Below are 23,269 nucleotides of genomic sequence, written 5' to 3'. Positions count from 1 at the left end.
GTTGAGGCGTATAGTTGAGATGATTATCGGTTTTTTTTTTTTGCATACCCTCTTTAATAATTAAAAAACAAAAATTTGAAAATTACCCTGTTTCTGTGTTAACAGTGGTATCCATACAATTAAAACACTTGCTAGATTGGTTGGACTCGATGATCCCAGAGGTCTCTTCCAACCTGATTCATTCTGTGATTCTGTGATTCTTGCAGGACCTGTGTTTGGTGTAACAGATATAAATATTGAACTGTAAAGCCCACCTTTCATGTGGTCTATTCAGTTTCCAAATTGTCTTAAAAGAAAGGTCTTATTAAAGACAATGTAAGAGGTTTGAACTCTGTCAGGAATGCCCCCTGTGAGTTCATTTCATATTACTTTGCGCACTAGGCTCATTACAAAAAGCATGTTGAAACCTATGGCTTTCTGAATTCGCCTGAGAAGATAAGATTGGAGGATAATAAAGAAGGGCAGTGCAGTTCTCTTGATAGGCCCAGGTACAGCTCCGTTAGTGTCCTCAGGAGCTATTGTATCTATAGATAGAAGGAAGAATTTTCAAATGTAGTGCCTAAAATTCAGGTGTCTGTATCTCTGCCAACTTTAAATACTACATTAAACACAGCTTTATGTGTCATGTGTCTAAATTTAGACACCCTAGTTTTAAAGATGAACTTACAAAGAGGACAATACATATCTAAGAGAAGACAAAAATGCTCACTTAGAGTACTTTTGACTTCTTAAAAATACTTTTTAAAGCATTATGAAAGACCATGAAAGTATTCTTCCTACTTGTGTGTGAATAAGAATATGGTAAGAATAGCATAATCAGAATTTAAGGAGGTGATCTTTATTTTCTTCCTAGGCCAATTTAGCAAAAGTAGCTTCTTGATTTACATAATATCACAAACAGCACTTCCTGGGCTGTTCACATTAGAGAACAGGATAACCAGCAAATGGCTCCAATTACAGTCATCACAAAATAAAACAGCATGCAGGCAGTAGTTTAAGATTCATCACAGCTTTGCCTGTTATGTGTTCACTCTCACCTGTACAAAGAGGATGGAAACTGCTACCAAATCAGAACAGTGGTACTTTGCACTTTTTTTTGTATAGCTGAAAATTCCTCATAAATACTCAGTTAAATGGTGGATAATTAGGCTTCTTTGTTTTAGTTCAGCAAAACCAGTGCTGTTATATCACTTCAGCATAACTGATTAACTGGTTTTTAATCAATGCAGAGTCACTGCTTAAAAAATGCAATTAAGAAAGTGTTTTGATTATTATAAGCAGAGAAGATAGAAATGTTAAAAAATGTGACATTGTCAGGGAACAAAATCACATCAAACAAATCAAATACAGGTCCATCCCTCCATCTGTGGCTTTGTGTCTGGAGAGGAAGGTTGAAAACTTTATTTTTGATATTTCTGTCCCATAAAAAGAAAGCAGGAACCAAATACTGATCTCATCCATATTCTCACATCTTTACTGACTCGATCAAACCCTTCTGAAAAGTTTGCCAACAAAAAGTTCACGTGCAAGACAAAACTTCAAGAAAATCAATGCCAAATAATTGCCCAGACCTTAAGAAAGAACAAACTTGCCCAGTGCATTATGTTCCACCAACATTGTGGAAAATTGTAGACCTAAAAGCCAGGGGAACTAAACAGCTCTTATTGTGCATAATATACTTTATATACCAGCAGGCAGCACAAATCATTTCTTCACTGCAGTTCAATAGCTAGTCATTCCTTCTCTTCTATATTCAATTCTGCACCAGACCCATGACTTAAATGCTATGCTGCTGTCGGTTAGTTGGCTATCCTTTCCTGGGCTGCCAAAGGGGATGCTTACGAATGAAGCTATTGTCCCAGTAAACAATCATCTCCTAGTGGGACAGTATATGATACATTTTTAAGGACACGGCTGCAGCATAAAACATGCTGTATTTTACATCAGATATTGTCACACATGGAAGTGTTTCTTTTTTACCACCTTTAAGATGAAAGTATTGTTGGAAGACTAAAAAGTGGACACTTTCAGAATGATAGGAGATGCAAGATGTACCTTGCACTGTAACATTGTAGGTTTATGAATAATATGAACCAGAAATTGCAAGGGATACAGATAACCTAATTTCATTCAAGCAAGTCTAAAGGTATCCTGAATATTGATGGAATTTATTTATTTGAGTGTACTTGCCCTAAAAACCTGGATTTCTTTTAATTCTATTTCAGAGAAGTTTTAAAAATTCCTCATCCACAGCTAAAAGTCTTCCAATATTTGAGGACAAGCAAAAAGCTATGGCTTGACATGTGTGCATGGTTTAACTCGTATTTCAGGTACATGTCTAACACATGTGCTAACATATTCTCAAAGAAAAATGTTGAAATCTCCACAAAAGATAAAGGCTCACTTGAAAGTCGATATTTCTTTCAAAGAATGTTGGTTCCAAACATGAAAGCAAAGCCCAGGCACCCTGTGCCCGTCTCCTTGGCATCCACAGTGTCACCAAGAGTGGTCTAGGTTCCACAAGTAACAACCCCTCTTCATAGTTTTAAAGCAATTTTACTGAAAGACACTTTGGTAAAGAATACTCATCAGTAAAAAATCTATTGTCAAGGTCTTTTTAAACTGGGAAATAAGGGCTGATCAATCTATTCAAGTAAAACAGATGATAATATACAAACACAGAACATAGTCAACGCCTCATATTCAGCCAGTGCTGGAAGAAGCATGTCATACCACAGATTATGCTGCAAGAATCCCATGGTATTAGAGACAATTCAGCTCCTGGAAGTCAGTGGATATAGCACTTTTTCCCCCTTTGAGTTAGACATAAGGCAGCCTCTTACACTTACACGATGAGAATATTTACTAAATTTAATTTTCTTGTACAATGTTTTCCTGAATCATGAGGCACACCTACTGCAACTTTCAAACCATGCCTTTAAGCCCAATGCATTTTCTTCTTAGGCCAGCTATTATTGCAGGCATACAGTAGTGGTGTTGTGATTCTTGTCTTATTGCTTTATAAAACTAGAACAAAATATTTTTGCTAGTAAAATTCTCTTTTTTTTTTTTCTTCAGAATCTATCCTTGGCCCTTGCAGACAGACTGCTTACTTTAGATAGTCTGATGTTTATTTTCTCATCTAGAAGCACATGACATGACATGTAGAGGTTTCATCCACTAGAGGTCATGAATAACCATTAGTGGGTTATGTTATGCAGGACATAATGCTTACTGGGAAGATGCTGATGCCTGAAACTGAGTGTTGGTGGACCACACTGCTGCTGAAAGGCACAGAGAGAAAGCGGAAAATTGTCGTGTAGGAAAAGAGTCATCAGTACACAATAGATGCCAGGTCAAGCCTCCAGGACACTTAGTACCAGACTGTAGGCAGGGAACAACACAAAACATATGCACATTAAGTTCCATAAGTTTGCCAGGGCCTATACATAAGCATAATGTTACATGGAGGAGCAGAAAAGTTTGCAGTTTGTTACTTGAAACAGAAACATCATTAGGAATACCACCATGTGTAGTGACCCTAATCATGATGACAAATGGAAACTTCTAGAAGTACATCTTCTAGTTCAATTTCTATTCAACTTCCAAGCTGACTTTATGGCTCTGTCTTTTCTGACTAATGCTTTCTTGTTGTCCCCTCTGCCACCTATATGGAAAGACTACCTGAGATCTGCTCAGACACTGATTTCATTCTTGACTATTTTCCTATTGCTTTATGGTGCTGAACACTATACTGATAATAATCTCTGTCTTCTCTATTTCCACACTGTCTGCCTGGCAAAAATTTCTTAACAGTGTGTTCAGTTAAGACTATGGAAGCCAAGGTTTTCTCTGCATCAATAAGTGGACAAATTATTTTGTGATTACCCTCTACATATTTGCTACCCTTTGTCTAAATTAATAGATGTATCTTTGAATTCTCATGAGAATATAAAAGAATCTAATAATGCAGCTACATGCAGGTTATAAAAGCCAAAATATTCTTTACATAGGTGTTGAAATAAGTTTCACCAGTTCTTCCAGTTACTTCCCAAACTACTTAGCCATGTTCCCCACAAATAACATTCAGCAAGTATCCACAGAGACACCACAAGTTTATAGAGACCCTGGCTTATTCATGCTAATGGTCCAGGACAATTGTGCTAGAGACATACGTCCATTTGGTTAAGCATGAAATAAGACAAGAAAGGAAGAAATTTTTTAATAGACAAACTGTCTTTAATAATGACTTTTCAGCATCAAATAGTAGCATATGAACACTCTTACTGACATTTTAGTTCGACTTCTCAAATACGACAGACCAAAGACATAATCTATTAACAGTTGGCAGTCCAGCACTGACTGGGATCCAACTTTTACTGCAATGTGCTTTGATTTTTTTTGTTCTTTCAGCTTATTTGTACTTCTTAGAAGAGCTTTCTCATTTGCTAGTACACTACTTCAATTCCAGACTTACTTGTGATTGCATATTAAATAAACTACATACACAATTCAAAAATATTTTAAAAATATTACTGTAACAAGAAAATAGCTAGAAATAAGTACTCTTAGGCAAAGCTTAACTCTCATGTCTTAAATTCCTTTCTCTTACAAGGATTAGGGGTTTTACAGAATCACACAGAATCACAGAATCATCAGTCAGGTTGGAAGAGACCTCTGGGATCATCGAGTCCAACCATTGCCCTGACACCACCATGTCAACTAGACCATGGCACTAAGTGCCATGTCCAGTCTTTTCTTAAACACATCCAGAGATGGTGACTCCACCACCTCCCTGGGCAGCCCATTCCAATGTCTAATGACCCTTTCTGAGAAGAAATGCTTTCTAATATCCAACCTGAACCTCCCCTGGTGAAGCTTGAGGCTATGTCCTCTTGTCCTATTGCTAGTTCCCTGGGAGAAGAGGCTGACTCCCACTCCACTACAACCTCCCTTCAGGTATTTGTAGACAACAACTACCTGTTGCATCCCATTGCGTCCAGCTCAATTCAGTCTTTTACTTGCACTTGAATTATTTGTGGGTAATGTTTCTCCTCAAATGTTTCAAGATCATAGAATCATAGAATGGTTTGGGTTGGAAGGGACCTTAAAGATCATCTAGTTCCAACCCCCCAAGATGTTTCACCTTGATTTTGTGGCAAGCTATAGGTCTTTCAAAAATAACTGACTGTGGGATGTTATTACTCTTTTTTCCCCTACTGAAATTAAAGTTTAAACAATATCTCGAACAGAATAGTAGGATTACAAAGTTAAATGAGAACAGAGATGACAATCCTGAATTAGATAAGGATTGAGACCATTTCTTAACTCACTATCCTAGGCAAGCAGAAAAGATTGGGCAAACAATCTCTTATGGGGATTCAAAGCCTGGGCAGGTTTCACCATGATATCTCAATATCTCCCCATACGTATGGAAGACTGAAAGGACTTCAGAGTTTCTAAAGATTCTCCTTCAGACTAAAAGAAAACACCTTTTCTCGATTTTCATCAGGAATCAAAGGGAAAGGAGTAAAGATAAAGCTCAAAACTAAGCAGCAAGAGGATATACAGGACACAAAAAGGAAAACATCTCTTTCCTTCAGAAGCCACATTTTTTGAACATTAGAAGGTGTTGGAAATTAGAATCCTAAGTCCTGAATTTGCCTTGTCACAAGTTTACTGGCTAAGCAGTTCTAAGAGATCCTAGCAGTGTCATGGGTTCTTATACCTAAGCAGTAAAGAATAATAAAGCCAAGTGCAGATGAGATAAACATGAGTCATAAATTCTGGATTTGCCACTATGGTGGCATATTGCTTTTATGACCGAGATCCAGGTTATTTTAAGCCAGGTCGCTTCATTTTAGTTTGCAGAAGAAAGACTGTGAAAAAGATTCATAACCTATTTTTCTATACTGATAGGTGAAACGGCTTTGAATCAACAAGTTTAGGAGACCTTGATTTGATTTCTTTTCATTTTACATGGAGGGAGTAAAGAAAATCGCCATTGACATAGAGTGAGGTGGATCAATACAAATGAGTAGGCCAGGTCCATTAAATGCTTGAGGTTCAAATACCTATGCTTGAAATATCGAGGAGCACCACAAGAGTGAATGATACAGTGAACATATCAATTAAAATGCTTTGGTTTTATCATGTAGTGGCAAGACATCAGTACTCTTTTCATTCTTTCACTATGTATGCTTGATTTGTCTTATCTATTTTACTCGGTGTAGTTTGCATTTGTTTTTTAATGAGACACCTTAAGAAACACTCATGAAAATCAAGTGCCATGAAAATCTCTGTCTGTACAACAGAGAATGCAGGCTCAATACCCTATGAAGGACCATTCACAACTCTGTTAACCATGAACATTTTTTGGCTGAGGGGAAGTAAAGTGCTTGACTAAAACTACCCCAAACTTCTGTATCATGACCCAATCTGTGCACACTAAGACTATGTTACCTACATAGAGAAACTAGGGGACACCTGGACTAGTCAGTCTTGCTAAAGCCTGTTGGTCTTGGTCATCAACGCTTTCTTTCAATGAAAAGTTCCCAGGCCATCAAAAATCCTCCTTAGTGACCTACCGCATAGTGTAGTGTATTGTTCCCTCTGAGGGAATTATTGCTCTCTTTCTGCAGTTCATTTCCTGTCTTGGGAAGCTTCATCAGTTATCTACTTCAATGCAATATATTTTCCCCATCCTCCACCAAAAAATATGATGGTCACAAATATACTTGAATAGCAATTCATTGAATGTTACATCACTATGAACATACCAGATTTAGACAGTCATTATAGAGGGAGTTCCCAGTGTGGTGATACAGTACAGTGCGAGTGATACAACTGAAAAAGTTTCTATTTTAGTACTCCACAAAAATCAGACATTAGCTCAATGAAGTCACATGCTGCCTTACTCAGGCAATACCAAGGATATGCATATGTCCAAGTCTCCGTGTCCAAGTCTCATTTTTCTCTATGTACACAGTGCATTTACATCTATGGTGGTTGTACACCCTCAGGAAGTAAGCCCTCCTAAATTTTGAACAAAGCACAAGACTGTAGTCAAAGTTCCTGTCTGTGAGCTAAATAGCAGATTAGTGGAACAAGCACAGGCTATGCATTAGAAATCTGCACTGCAGATAAAGGATCTGCAGTATAGATGGAAGAAGAAATGTTGTCCTCGTTAGTTCTATATATCATTTGTTTAAAAACATAAACACACTATATACTTTCACTTGATGGGGGCTTTGGAGTTAAGATCTCAGTCTGATGAGTACACAGCTGTAAAGATACATAGTAGTAAATATGATTTTCAGGTAAGATTTTTACCATCATTGCCTTTTAATGGCACACCACATAAAAAAAAAATATTGGATTTTAGATTTATCTCAAGTTTCACATCAATATTGCAAATGAAGCCTGGTTTGAATACACTGGAAACATTTATTTCTAACAGAGCAGTGGAATTCAATGACACATATATGTGTGTATATATATAGAAAGAAATATATGCATATGTGCGTATACACACAAACATTTTGGAAATTCCCCTTATATGCAAAGATTTTTAAAGTGTTTCTCTCTGATACACTGTCTTTTGACAAGCCAGTGTGCACTTCCATATTTTCACAGTACAAATGCACTGCCATAATGTACAGAGATTGTACACCTATCAACAATAGTAAGAGGAGGAAACAATCTCAGCCACCCAGTCCATCTGCCAGATGATACAAGATTATTGCCTGTATCCCATTTTCTCTTGTTTATCTCAGTCTAGCCAAATATCCTTCCTCTAGTTAAATATCCTTCCACCACATGCTACAGGTTATTACACTCCCTAATGTGCGTCACTCAAGTTTTTCCATTATTGCCACAATAGTCCAAAGTCATGCTTACCATGCACTATATACAAGACAAAATGTCTCATCCAATTGATACCAGTAGGATAATTCTAATCATCCTAGATTATAACTTCCATATCTAATCTAATGAGGTAAAACCTCATTAGTTAGCTTCTTTTAGTTTTGTTGCCCTTCCGTCCATTCCTCTAGACACTTTGAGGCAATTTGCCCATTACTTGTGGTTCCGTATTAACATACAGCCAGCCAGTCTTCTAACCTGAGCACCCCTTTGCTTAGCTAAAGAAAACCCAAGAATAAAATATTATAAAGAAACTATCAATAGTTTGTTGCAACAGAAAACCTTCTCTCTTCCCAACCTGAAAGGAAATCTAATGAGAGGCATTGATAACAGCACCACTGCTTACCTGAGAGAAGCTTGAAGTGACCAGTGTAGTGACAGATATAAGACATTTTTTATTAGAGAACGGAAAATTTCATGATAGAAACTCTAGCTGGATTAGTAGCATAAGTGCTGCTTGAACTTCCCACAAATACTACAGTTTAAGTCCCATCAAACTAGCTTATATCACTCAGCTTTGAAGCTGATGGATAAAATAACCATCTTTCACTCAGGTTAAATGTGATTAAACTTATTCCATAAACTAACATATCTGAACCAGAGCAAGTCACTTTCCAAGCTCATTACTTGTGTAGGGAATTGCGTTCGAGGAGTACAGAGTAACATGGGAGTCAGATTTGAGGAAGGTTATATGGGTACGTGAAAGAGAGGGAAAGCTGCAGCAATGTGCAAGCATTAAGAAATTTTGCGTAAAATCAGCCAAGGATGTTACTTATACCATGGCCTTGATTGGAAAGGCTTAAAAATATCCCTGGGAGAGAGTGTTTTTGGGCAGAGTGCTGGGAAGAGAAAGCCTTGAATCACAGGGAAATTATCTCCAATTGTTATTTCTCCCATGTTCAGAAAACCAAACTTCGTACGTGGTACCATGTGGTATAGAGATAACATAAGTAGAATAACTGAGTTAGCATGAAGCTCTGTTTGGGCAATGTAACTCCCCTGAGATTAACAGGATCACGTTAAAAAAGAACTAACTACTTAATTTCTTTTTTTTTTTTTTATTTTATTTTAATGAAAGAGTGCACATCACATACGGCATTGGCCAACCCCTGAGGATGTTGTGAGTGACAATACTATGTTGTATTACATGCTTTTACAGTGCCTAGCACAACGTAGCCCTCAACCCTGAAAGAGGCTTCTACATACTACCTAAGGACAAATAAATTATAATAAATACATGTGAATAAACAGTCATTTAACGGTAGTCGAGACACACTGTTATGCTTTCTCCATCTTAAAAACCATTACTAAAAAGTATTGTGAATCATTTTCAGGTTTTTATTTCTTTCTTTCCTTATAAACAATAACACAGGGACATGCCAGGAGATGCTGCTTAGGTTATCATGACATAGTTCCTATGATGGCAAGGGCATGCCTTCTTTTCCTCCTCTTCTGCAGCCTGTGGCGGGGTGGTTTGTAGTGCTTAGCAGGAAGGGCAAAAAGCTCTTGGGGTATTACTTTCCTTTTTTTTTAATTTTACACTGCATATTGCCTCATGCTTACTTGTTTAAGGATGCAATATGCAGAGCCACTATATCATAGTTTTGATATGACACGTTGTGAACCTTCTGGCTTCTAGTCCAGGAGGCAAATGGCATTGTGTATTCCCTCCATTTGGCCTCATTTTCATGTTCTTCCTTTGCACTCAGGCTGACAAGAGGAGCATATGAAGCTTTTTCTTGCTGCTGCATCTTGACCTTGACCTTACAGCTTTAGAAAAGGCTACTTGCATGTGCAGGGCAGCTATTGTCCACAGCCAAGTACCCCTTTCTTTTGACATTAAGGGAGTAAAAGGCTATGCGATATAGTCTCTTCTCAGCCTCAATATTTCTGCCTGCTTTCTCCTTTGCAAGTACTTTTGTACTTACTTTTTTTTCTCAGGTCAGGCTTACAGCATCTTCCTTTTTTTCCCCCTCTCTGTTGTTCCTATCCCCCTCTCCTTTCCCTGTGCACACGCACGCATGCGCGCACACGCACACACATATGCGCGCGCGCACACACACAGACGAAAATCTATATGTGTCAGACATTCAGCAAGGGAAAGACAAAGGCACTGAGTTAATTACCCATCATTTACTGCTGCTGAGAAGAACAGATGGTAGCAGGCGATATGTAAATGGCAAGGGGCAGTGAATTATTCGATTTTTTTAGATTAATCGTTGATGACAAAGGAAGTGATTACAAGCTGTGACATTTATACAAATGTGTAAAGTACATAATGCTAGAAAAAAAGAGCTTAATATTATTATGAGGATGTCAGGCATGACATCAGGCTTGACCATTGTCATAATACAAAGCAACACATTTTGTGAGATCCAAGGATCTGCTTTTCTTTCATTTGCAAACTTTAGTAACTCCTAGCCTCTAGAAATATATAGTTTCCAAAATGAATCCATGCCTGACAATCATTAATAAAAAAAAAAAGGTTTGGATACTTTTGCCTATTTCCCACAATGCAGAACAATGCCTAGTCTGAACAGTGGAGCTTGTGAGGGATAAAGCTGGTGTCGAATCAGTGTGTAGGACTGGAAAAATAGAAAAAGGTGTTAATAAAATACATATGGAAGATGAAAGGAAAGGTGATGTTTAAGCTGACAGGCCCTCTGTGAGGACAGGAGGGCAAAAAGTGAGGTGGAAGTGAAGACAGAAGAGAGTACTGTTTGTTTACTGCTTGGCTGAAAAATGATTGTTTTAGAGACTTTGACGGTCAGAACGACATAATTTCCAGACCAGGCCTTGATGTTGTTACACAAACACCCAACCTGCTCATCCTCAAGGTAGTCTACTGTATTTTCTGCTGCATAAATAATTAATTGGTACATGAGAAAAACAGATGCTTTCTTTTGCAGATCATAGAAAATGCTCCATCATCAAAATGTCTTCAATCACCTAATTATTAAATCTATACGGTGCTAATAATACAGATGGGAGAAGAAGCCAGTGAGCCGCAAATTTTGTTCCCTGTGAAGCATCCCAATCTACTATATTTCTTGTTTCACATCTTGCAGTGAACTGCTCTCTGTAACATCAGCAAGGGAAATAGAGGGGAGAATTTGGGGGCGAGCTTATTTATCCTCCTCAGAAATACTTTCCAATCAAGCAAGGCAAAACATCGCCAAAATTACTGCGAAACACTCCATTGTTATGCACGCTTTGTTGATTACAGAGGGGTGAGGGAGGGATGGAATAACATAATATTAGTCAGCAGCTCTGGGTAGTATGTTTAAATCTAGCAATCCATTTTGTATGAATATTGTTGCAGGAATAAACTGCTGGCTGAACCAATCTGCCCTGAAGAAAGAGAAGGATAAAATGCTGTAGCACACCAGTATTTCCAGTGTGGTATTATTAGCAGCCAGACACTCAAGATAAGCACTATCAGCTAAGCTATTCATTTCTAAGGTGTTTTTCTTATTTTTCTTTCTAGATAATGTTACCTTCATGAGATGCAATTGATGCAATAATATAGTTTTGACTCTATTCAGAGGTGCACATGCAAAGTTGGTCAGTATACTTGTCTTTCTCTAAACAAACATAGCATGGACCCCAGAATAAAAACGCATGTGCAGTTATTGAAAGATTCAAGCTGTATCCATTTCTCCTGACGGCAGAGTCTAAACTGAAAGTCTCTCAAATCAGTTCACATTGTACATAACATCATGTTACCTACTTATTTCCTTGTGATGGGGAAATTATGAGTTAAAGTTGTTACCTGGGGGTGGGCAAAGGCAGTCATTTCTCTCTTACAAGAGAGAAGGCTAGAAAGCAGAACAAGATTCTCCCATCATGAAAATTAAACAGAAGGAAAACATCCTTCCTACAGAGAAACAATGAATGGGATATAACTTCGCAAAAATATCTAGGTAACTGTCGATGGCTGTATTTCTTAGCCCTCCCTAGACAAGACGAAAAGGTTCCAGTGAGAAAACCCTCTCTCCCTCCTCCCCCACATTTTTTTTTTTTGAACAAAGGATGGATGATTTACGACATGGGCATAAGCATATACAGCCTTCCTGTACCTATAGATTCATATTTATGAGATTTTTTTTGAAAAAACATCATAAGTAGACCATACATTACGGCAGTCTTTCCATTATTAACGTGTTAATGCATTCTAAAGGACAAAAAACAACATCAACAGGGAAAGATATGTTTTTATTTGGAGAAAATGGCTGAATCTTAATCCACTCCACATCTAGCCCTCTATTTATACACATTGCTGCAACACAACAAATTCATGAGGGAAGAGAAAATAAAATATCCATGCATTTCTACAGCTTTCCACTGCTTTGGAGATATTTATTTAGGAAAAACACAGGTAGTCATTATTTATAGTCCTGATCTTTTTATTCTTTCTTTTTTTACTAAAACAAAGATGAAATTGGAATTGATTTTTGGAGAGACATTTATACCGAAAGCAGGATCATTTTATATTTTCCCAAGTTGAAGTTTGTATTCATTACTGGGAAAAAAATATAAGAACAGCAAGGTAAAGTATTTTCATTTGTGACCCATATTTATTTTATAGGAAGCTTGTCACTGCACCATTGCATAAAAATGGAATTTGTACTATGCTTGCACAATAAAATGAACTTCAATGGACTCTGTTCATACATATTGAAATTATACACTAGATATATATTTTTCTTATGTATGTATGTATGTAAACACATTTATGTAGAGAGGGTTTTTTGCTTGGTTAGCTATATAGTTTGTGTCTTAAGAAGGCAAGCACACCAAAAAATAACGGTCTTCCATTAAGAAGATATACACATAATATTTATATGCAGATGTTTATGTTAGCCATCATGCATGTATAAGCATGTTTCTTAGTCCTGTTTTTTCATTTCAGTGCTGTCCACATTAAAATAACTGTGAATTTCATTTGCTGTGCATTATAGAACATATACACTGCAGTCTAACTAATCTGCGAAAGCATGAATATGCTATGAGACTAGCATCTTTCCAGTCATTGAGAAATGACAACAAGAATTAAAAAGTACAATAGGAAGGCCTGTTGTAGCAGTGAAGAGGTGAGTCAGGGCATCAGGACATTGTTTGGTGAGAGAGGTCGGGCGCTGGGTAGCAGTCAAACACCCCAGAAAGACTAGGTTATTTTGCAGTTTATTGTATGGCCTCCTACAACTGAATCAGTAGTATGTTCCATCTTAAGTGGGATATAATAAAAACCCTAGCTAGCCAGGAAAGCAATTTTTTTCCTTTAAGTCACTTTTATGTTTATGAGCATGAATTTTCTTTTTTTCATGAACATGCACATCTATATTTGTGTGTTACGCTTAAAAACATACACAGCAAGAGCAAACATGACGAAAAAAATATTTGGTAAAGCATATATAGACATATCATTTTATTTTGGGAAGGCTTTAAACATTGCAGGTCATTTAAAATTATCACACTGCTAATATCTTTCTATTCCTAAAATACCTCACAGTGTTCTGGACTGTGCCGTTCCGAAAGCAGATAAGCAAGTCACTCAGCATCAGTATTCCGAAATACCAAAACAAAGCAACAACAAAACAGACAGAGTAACACTTAAAGGATGTCCCTTTAAACATTTCTTTCAACTCACTTCGTCTGACTGCACTTTTATATAGGTTATAGGATTTACTATAGCAGCCTAACCACCCTCAAAGTCTAGCTCCCCCTCCTTTGTGACTTAAATCAAACCAATAGAGCCCTCTATTGGTAAAACTTCAGATAGCTACAGATGTTTCTCCTGTGGAAGGACGCAATATTTGTCATAGCCTATGCCGTCATGCTCCAGCTGAATTCAATGGCAGATGTTTTGGGCATTAGCAAAGGGCCCTGAAATAAATGGTCTGTCTTATTCCCCAGATATGAAATTCCATTTTTTTTCTTAACGCAACAGCCCTACACAAGTAGTTATTGGGAAGCTTGAGCACAACACTACCACATAAACCTGTAACATGTCTAATAGCACTTCATTCCCTTCAGAAACATTTCAGTTTCTTGGAAAGGATGCAAGAATATTACACCTGGCCCTGATTCAATATTTCTGCTTTGATAAGTACAGGATTTCAACTTGACTCTCAGAAGGTATTTAGGACATCATACCCTGTTCGGTCCTACAAATTAATTAAGGCCTTGGGTATATTATAATTAAGGGGCTTAAGGCCAAGTCACCTCAGCAAGATAAAAATGCATTACTTTATTCATTAATATAGGAGAGAGTATATCACGGGTGGTAGTTGTTTGTTTAAAGAAATATAAGGAGCTAAAGCCAGAAAGTCTTTACAGAAGTAGAACTCTTAAGAACTTCAGAGAGGTTTTTCTTAGTTCAGACAGCCAAAGCTGAAAACAAACATTGATTAGTCCTTATGATTTGGCCCAGAATTTATATCTCACAGCCCAGTTCCTTACAAAACAGCTGCTTGTAGCCACATGGATCCAGGTACCTAAGGCACCATTGACTTCATGGAGTCCTTCATGGGGCAGGCAGGAGGCAGGAAGAGACTTTGCAGAATGATAGACTGTAATCAACATCTGCTTTTTTGAATGATGTAACTGTCAGTATTTAGGCTTCAACATAGCGGGACTTCACAACCCCCTTAGCTATTTATGCATTTACATAGATTCATTAAGATTATCACTTTGTGATTATTACGTGGATGCATTTATTGTTTTATTATTAAGGAAAGGCACTGGCTTATCCAAGGTTGAAAATTATCATTTCTATTTTGCATATGGAGAATCAAAGTGAAAAGCCCATGTAGGCTGCCACCAAAGTAATCTGTGAGTCCACAGCATGGCAAGACCTGTCTCCCAGTCATTGCAAATGTGACCTGGTAGGAGTACAGGTTTTTCCCCAGAGCATCAAGCGGAAGGAGGTTGGTGCACATCAGGGACTAACCCAGATATAGAGGTGGGGCATGACCAGATCCAGCACCGAAGCTGAAAAGCTCAGAGCCCTCCTGGGCTCACAGCTGAGATGTAGCCTAAGGTCAAGGTCACATGGGAAGTCCGTGGCTGATGCAGCTCCTGAAAACAGATAACGAAATCTGGTGCTTCCAACTGTTTGGCTGCCCACGTGGCCTGTGGCCCTTCTGCCAGTCCCACATGCTCTAGTCTTGCTCTCATTGACTCCAGGACCCTTCTAAAAGTCATCGTCAGTTTTTCCAGCTGTCCTAGAAGTTGATCTGGTTCATGGAGACAGGTCCTGTGCCTGAGCTGGGGCTGCACAGGAAATATTAAACCAGCAGCAAACTCATCTATCTTCATGTCTGCATGGGACACTCCTTCCTCCTTTCATGTCACTCATGCATCCATGAGGACATTTGCTGTATCTTAAAGGCTGAACCATGGTCTCTCACCTGTTTTCTCCATGTCTGTTGCTTTTACTCTGCTTTCTGTGGGCAAGAAGGGAAAAAGCTAAAAATATTGTATGCTTCTAAATGTACAAACTCAGTGCATCCATTTCATTGTTCAAAAGGTGCAGAAGCTTCTTTTATTTGTTGTTTGTTTTTTTAATTTATTAATTCTATTGAACTGCAAGAATTAAAATAAACTGTGGGTGCTCAATATACCAAAAAGTGCACATATAATGCCTCCTTTCAGTTTCAATTGAGGTTGTTACATTTCCAATGACTTCCAATCACCTTTTTGTGTGACACAAAGATAAACTAGTTCTTGAAGGTTCATGGGAGCCCCTGGGGTCTATCAGCAAAGGTGACACTGCCAAAACACAAGAAGTCCTTCACTGGAGATTTTCTGCCCTCGTTCCCTAACAATTTATGAATATCCTGGTATGTTCTGCATACCAGCATCTCTGTAAAACTGCGTGGCTCAGTGGGAATTATTTAAGTCCTATTGCAGAAAGACAAGGCCCTGGCATACTTCTGTCTGAGTACGTGGATATCTCTGTAGGCATTACATAAGCAAGTGCTGAGGGGAAAGGTAGAAAAGGAAAAGTTCCTTGTGAACTGGAAGTGACCCTGCTATAACAGATCAGTCTCCTAATTTGCTTATCAGGTCTTTCTGTTTCTGTCTCAGCAGGTTTCTGTGCATTTCCTTGGGCATGGGATCCCCATATTCTGCTTGATGGCACAATGGATGGGACCAAAAAGGGAAAGAGAGAACAGGAGCCTAACTGATGTGTCTGATTGCATTTTTTTTCTCTTTCTTTTACATGCTGTTTATTGATTTTCCTTTCTACATTTGCCAGAAAACATAATGGCCTTTAAACCATCTAAAGTCTTGGAAAAGTGATTTTTTTTTTTTTATTTCACAAACACCTCTTATTTAACTAGGTAAAAAAACACAATTTTTTAACAAACTTGAGCAGAAGTGATGACTTTCTAAAAATGATGTTACTCCAAGACTAAACAGAAGAAAATGCCACTGTGTTAAAAACAGCTTGCCTCACACCCTGCAGCTCTTGATGCTATAAATAGAGAAGGCTGGCAGCCTACAGCTCGCCATCTTCCACTGCACTGACACGCCATAGTGCTAGCGAGGGGTGCAATTGCTGCATTCACCTGAGGAGAGTATTCTGGTGTCTCGTCAGTGTCTACTGAGAAAGGGCTTCCAACTGGCTGATTTCTACCCTGTTAGGAAAATTACAGCTGTCCTTGTTAAATCTTTTCCCATATTTTTTTCCCAGAGCAGCACAGGTAACAAGTTTGGATGGATACAGCGTGGGTGTGACTGCTAAAGAAATGCAATAACAATGACATTAGAGAGAATACCGCTTCATATCTCCAGTCTTACAAAGGAAAAAAATAACAGGAATAAAAAATTAACACAAACACTGTGTATAATCTGAGATTTGTCACGCACAAGAAAAATAATTTTTAAAAATACTTGTGGGACACAAGTAGGAAGAGGAAGATGCTAAAGTCATTCTGAAATTGTTAGACTGTGATTTAATTGATAAATTTATTTTACCCTGTAGAAAAGGAAGGGCATGCAGACATTGCAAGGTTGGAGTCATCCCAGGATAAAGTGAAAAAAAATGTTGCCGTGTCCTCCAAAAAAGTGATGTGTAACAAAGAAAGATTAATTCTAGTCACCTGGATGAGATGTGCGCTCAGATCTCACCTCTCTCTGAGTGAAAGGCGGCCGTGACCCTTTTGCTCAGACATTACCAGCAGGGTGCCAAGAACTGGGACGAGGACAGGGACCGGCTGGGAAGGTGCATCACTAACCCCCACCAGGTGTGGGCAGAAAGGTCCTCAAAGCGGAGCCTGCCCACCTCCTTCTCAGGAAGCCCTGACCCCTGCCAGCACTCTACTTGGTCTCAACGGGTAACAGCATTGCTCTGTTGCCCTCCTCTTCCATGCACAACGTGGTGGCATGGGCATGCTCATACCTTTTCTTCTCCCAGGCCAGGAGTATAACCAGATTCAGAAGGATTACTCATATCAGTGTCAACAAAATCCAGCAAGAGTCAAAGCTTCAGTGAAAACAGTTTACTGGAGAGTAAAAGAAAATTTTCTTTACTAAGCGCAGTGACAAAGCACCGGCAGAGGCAGAGACTGAGCTGCAGTTTTCTTATTTGTGACACCACAGCAGCAGCAATTCAGCTCAGCCCCTCTGCACCTCCCTACAGCTTTCCCTGTCAGGGTCATGCTGCAAAATATGGCTGCTTCCAAGAGAGAAGCGGGACAGGCAGGAAACCACAGCCGAATTCCCCACGGACCTCGGGCAGTTTATACTTGGTAGGTAGGTTCTTCAGCAATGTGCATGTTGCTTAAAGGTCAATGCACTTTCTCCTTAAAATTTCAGGACACATTTGTGATCTACTGCATGCTTTTTAGTTCCCTCAGAAACTGGCACAGGGGAAGTAGAGCTGATTTTAGGCTCTAGGAGAAATGCCTGCATTAGGAATGCTTAATTTTTTTTATCAGACTGGATAATTTTCATTTCCAGTCTCCCCAAACTTTGGGGAACCTTCCGGTCAGCTAAGATGAGAAGATACCAAGCTGGCAATTTTTCCCTGCTGGTTTAGATTGAAATCAACACTGCTTTAACACGCTAGTGCAGTTAATATACTGCACTAAGGAGCTGAGGAGGAAAGAGAAGGGCAACAACCAATTCACCTGCCAGCTTAATAGCCTATTTGGATAAGGCTAAAAGCAAACTGTGGTTTTGACTGTAAGCAGTGATGTCCTCAGAGCCAGAGATGTTATTACATACTTGTGATCAATATACGTTACAAAGCAATGTCATTTTGTTTTTCTGCTTTAACCTCTGGAAGGTGTATGTCTCTAAAACACTAAAATATGTCAGAATTTTGATAATTACAGGTTCTAAATTCTTCACCTAACATGGCTACAATATGAATGTTGTTAAGCCTAAAACTGAAATTATCAACAAGCCAAAATATTCAGAAAAAGGACAAATGAAATATGAACATAAAGGATAGTCCTGAATCAGAGCTTACAGCAAATACAAACTGAAGTTACCCTGAAGCTTAGAAAGTGTAGTAGCCTGCATTCCCTGTTTAAACAAAACTATTGCAGATGACTTTATGGCTCACAAAATATTTTGGACAAATTACTCTGGACTCTCTCACCTTCTAGTTGTCCATAGAAACTATTCATATTTAACCATTAACACACCCAAAGCTGATAATAATTGCATCGATCCTGAGAAAATGGACATTTATAGCAACATTTTTATTTTAAATAATCTTTTGTTCACTGAAGGTGAGACAAAGGCAACCTAGTAGAGACACCAATGATTTCTTTGTATTATCTTTGATGATCTCATTCTAAACCATCTTTTTCTTTCCTTTATTTCCATAAACCTGTCCTTTTTTCCTGCTTCCAGCTCTCCCTCAGAAAACACCACATATTGCAGTATTTTGTAGTTTTCCTACTTCTTCATGAAGAGCTCACACCATTTATCCCCATTAGCTGTTTGCGCAGTTCCCATCAGCAAGATTCAGACAGACTCAAAGTCTCCAAATCCCATTGCAATTCCCTAAATTATCCAGTGCCAACTTCTTTCTGTCTCTAACTTTGCTTCTCTCTTTGGTACTAGTTGGTAATCTTATGGCCACATACAGGGCTAGATCTGGAAGTAAGAAACAGTGAAAAAGTAAATCCAAAGAGTATAAAGAATATTTATAAAGGTATGATGTTTCAAACTGCTTAGACTAGTTTCTGGTAAATAAATCGTATTCTTTTTCTTAAGACAGGGTTGTGATAAATTAAAGATATTAATATGTGACTACTTATATCACATTCCTATATCATTCAATTGTTACTTGCAAAGTGATATTTATCCTTTTTTATTTTATGTTTTCAAGGCGAATTAAGTAAAGGCTGCAGTGCTTTAAATTCCAGCTTCTAGTTTGGGAAAATACCAGCAAAAAGACAAATAGAGTTCAGTAAGACTGCAGATATAAGTGCCTAGAGCACCCAGGTTAGCTGTGACGCTCCATCTGCACTCTGCTCTCCGTGCCAGGCTGCTTGGCAGGGGAAAGGAGCGGACAGGACCCTGTTGTCCAAGCATTGCAGAAGACATGAATCTTGTCAATTTTGGATTGGATTCTCTGCCAGTTACCAAGCAAGCAGCCAGCAAACTGCAGCACACCACACAGCAAGGGGCACACTCTGTGCCCCACTGCCCTCCCCTGGATGGCACTTACTAAGGCATTTCTGTGGGCTCCCTGTCTCTAGGTACTAGACACCACCATCAATTAACAAGCTGGTGTATTTACACCAGCTGAAACACAAGCCTGTGTTTACATACAGCATATCTTAGAGCAGCTTTAATGTGTGACTCAAAATGAAATCCCTCTTTCTCTGGACAAGAATATAGGAACTATAACCTGTTTTCACAAGGGTTTCACCCTGGTTCAGGGTCTTTGTATTTCTGTTACTTTAAGGTCCCAAAGTCTAGCATTGCCAATTGTATTCTCAAGGGTTTTAATCACTTCCAAGAGATTTTATCACTGTATACTTCACGTTAGCCAGGTCTGCAGTCATATTCAAAGTCTACTTTGGTGGTCAATGGGAAAAACACTTAAAATAAAGATTTCTCTGTTACTAACTCAATGGAATACAATTTTTTTTTGCTGGATTAAATTCATATTTTGCAGCTAGTAAAGACATGTTATTTGCTTTTCTCTTAAAATTCTTCCTTTAAGCATCACGATTCCCTAAAGCATCCCCCTCTCTTTTCTCCTCTGATTTTCTTATATTCCTTCTTCAGTTTTGTTCTATTCTTCATCCGATCCACAGCAATTTCTTCCAGTTAAGATACGAATCAATAACTAGAGCCTTTCAAAATGATAGAGAAATGTATTTAAAGGAAAAAAAAAAGATAAAACATTTTACAGATGCCATTGACAGATTATATTCAGCCAGTTTCATCAACTTGCAGTCGATGATCCACAAGCATGAGACTTTACACATAAGTTTATCTTAGTGTGGAAAAAAACAGAAGACCTGAACTGTATCACTTTTACAAACTCTAGAGAAGCCTGATTAGACCAGCCACAAACAAGTATAGTTTCTCTGGGTGTCTCCATAAGGGGCCGTGTAAAGTTTAGATTTGTTCATGGAGCTGACCAGACAGTTGGACCTCTCCTCTCAGATTAATTTAGCCAGGCCCTGGTGATCTTCAGAGCTGTTATCAAAATGGTCAGGGACCAGGTAATTCAGGCCTTGGTAACCCTACAGCCGGTTCAGAAAGCTGCTCCCTGGAAGCTCAGCACCAGTGACTGCTGACAGCACTTCACCCTCATGCCTTGTCCTTATCCCTGGCTCAAAATAGGATGCTGTGTCTATTTCATACAAGAAGCAGCATCTTCAAGGTCACTTAGGAGAGTGACCTAGGGTACCCAAAGACTCTGATGCATGATCACTTTAGAGGAGTTTACCAGCCTATTGTTTGTTGGCTGAGCTACTGTAATCATTGGTAGATGACTGTGGGCATACTGTTAGTCCGTCCCAGGTGTGAAGTGATGTGACTTAATTGAAGCCTCTCAGTTTAAAGTTAATTGAAAGAGGTAGATGCTAAACCATATTATCTTGCAACTGGAACAGGCTAAGAATGGAAAATTACTATAGCTCAGCAGATGGGCAACAACTTAGTAAACCCTGGTAATTTCATTTTGTTCTCAACTCTGCCTGGCCTAATGAATAAGATGACTTCACACAGTAGCTACTTTCCACTAGTCCAAGGAAACCTCTGCAAAGGAAAAAAGTTTAATGAGAAAAGCTGGACCACTAATGGTTTACGCATGTGCAGTTTGCTCCTACAGAACTCCAGAATAGCACAAACTTAAAAAAAGATACAATTCCAGCTTCTGAAACTAAAACCTCTCCATGTATCTCAAAGCAGATAGTTAAAACAGTGCCAGAAACTGTTAAAGAAAAGCAGAGACCAGATACCACTCCCATTCCTGTAAAAAAAAATCTCGTTTGAGGCTTTGAGTACTTTTACTTTCTTTCTCGTAGAACTAGTGACATGATTCAATGTAGAAGCATGAACATTTCTGGTATAGATTCATTTGCTACCTTTTGGTTGGAGTCTGAAGCTGTATTATTATGATGCTGCAATGCAGGCAATCATTAATTCCTGAGCTTTTGTCCTATATTCACATGCAACAACAAAGCAAGCTTAACATCATTTTAAAGATCATAATCTAAACTAGAAGATTTAAAAAGATGCCCAAGTCAACCTCAAATGTCAAGAAGATAGGGAGAAAGTGTGATTTAATAAGCTGGCAGATTTTTAAAATATTTGTTCATCACTTTTCTCCTAATCATATTTAGCAGTAGCAGGGGAATTAAAGTAAAAACTGTCTGTACAGGTATGTATCTTCCTTATCCATATTTTCATGAAAAGGGACACCGATAGCAGACTTCAGATTTTGTGAAAACTCAAAAGAATATTAAAGACATCAAAATAAAAAAGACCCTATTATCATCACCCTGGTACCAAGGTACCAAAATCACTGTGTGATCCAAATGGGTTTGTTGGCATGTAGCCATGCCAGAGCTCCTCCCAGAGGAGAGGACATCCTGACTCCCGAAGCAGTTCGGTGGAAGTCAGGCTTGTTTATGTTTCTCCTGTCTTCCTCTAAGAGAAACTGTGGTGCACAATTAAGCCCATCAGCAGGGAATGGGCTGCATGCCTTCTTCCTACCAACAGCAGACAGATGTGGCTCTTTTGTTCAGTCACTTTCCTCAAGCTGTCATTTTTCCTGGGGACCGTGACCATTTGCAGTAGCCTGACACGAAGGTCACACAAGGAAATAGAACCATGGATTTGAATTTTGTGTTTAATTGTGTCTCTTTAGGAACTGCAGAGGTTTTCTTTTTTCCTTTTAAGTTCTGGCCAGGGAAATCATCCCAATTGAAGTTATATACACAAAACTTGGTTTTGATGCTCAAGAACAGGCGCTGGGGAAGCCTTCAGCTCTATTGCGCTGCTAGAAAAGTCATGTGCAAGCTGGGGAACACTCCTGCTTCTCAACTCCTGGCTGTCCTTTCAGTCCTGGGATAAACACGGGAGGGAAGAAACACATAGACTTCTCACTGCATCCTTAAAATCCACACACTCACTGTATGATAATGCAGCAAGAGGGCAAGATCGACCAGCATGTTTTTAGATAGGAAGAAAATGCAGGCTTCAAAGAGCATAAAATATTTTTTAATTAATAAGGGATCAGTAGGAGCCAATTAAATCATGGCCATTCCAAATAGAGAAGATAGTTTTCCTTTTTTTCCTGTGCTGCTGCACAGTAGAGTCTTAAATTTGTCAGTGTGTACAAAAAAAATTGCTCTGTGCCTTTTCAAATTACTTTGCTTTTCACAGTCTTAATCAAGTGACAGTTAAGAAGCAAAGAAAACTTTTTGGTTTTTAAAGTTTGAGCTTTAGCTATCCAAGAAAAAGTTTCCATCAGTGGTTTTAAAAAACTAGAGGGCCATATCAAAATAACTAGGAACAGACAAAGCTATCCTGGCCATCCATACAAAACTAAGGCACATTTCTCTTTGCTTTAGAGAGCAATTAAATATGTTCAGATCCAGCTTTTTGTGTTTTCCAGTGTTTTCACAGGGAGGCAAATCATTAGGAGATAAAGCTTCAAACTTTGTGGGAAATAAAAATCTTCAATCAAGAAAATCAAATCTGTGGCTCATGGCTGTTCAACGAGTGGAAGAAGCTGATAGTTATGCAATCACCCGTCTACTCTACTGAATCCAAAACATTTACAGCAAATGTATGTCGGTTTGAGTCTATGACTCAAATGAAAACACTAGCCAAAAGGAAGCAAAGGACAAGAAAT

This window comes from Nyctibius grandis, chromosome 3, assembly GCF_013368605.1.
Source record: "Nyctibius grandis isolate bNycGra1 chromosome 3, bNycGra1.pri, whole genome shotgun sequence".
In the NCBI taxonomy this organism is placed as follows: domain Eukaryota; kingdom Metazoa; phylum Chordata; class Aves; order Nyctibiiformes; family Nyctibiidae; genus Nyctibius; species Nyctibius grandis.
The sequence above is the reverse complement of the archived record's forward strand: the minus strand, read 5'-3'. Positions refer to the sequence as shown.